Source organism: Oncorhynchus kisutch, linkage group LG5 (assembly GCF_002021735.2).
Source record: "Oncorhynchus kisutch isolate 150728-3 linkage group LG5, Okis_V2, whole genome shotgun sequence".
Classification (NCBI taxonomy): Eukaryota; Metazoa; Chordata; class Actinopteri; order Salmoniformes; family Salmonidae; genus Oncorhynchus; species Oncorhynchus kisutch.
Window position 1 is genome coordinate 6,350,731 of NC_034178.2, and position 259 is coordinate 6,350,989.

The window sequence follows — 259 nt, forward strand, 5'->3', positions numbered from 1 at the left end:
CCCCATCTCTGTCTGTGTCTCTCTCTGTCTCTCCCCTATCTGTCTGTCTATCTGTCTGTCTGTCTGTCTGTCTCTCCCCTCTCTGTCTGTGTCTCTTTCTGTCTCTCCCCATCTCTGTCTGTGTCTCTCTCTGTCTCTGCCCTCTCTGTCTGTCTATGTATCTCTCTGTCTGTGTCTCTCTCTGTCCTCTCTGTCTGTCTATGTATCTCTCTCTCTCTCTCTGTCTCTGCCCTCTCTGTCTGTCTATGTATCTCTCTGT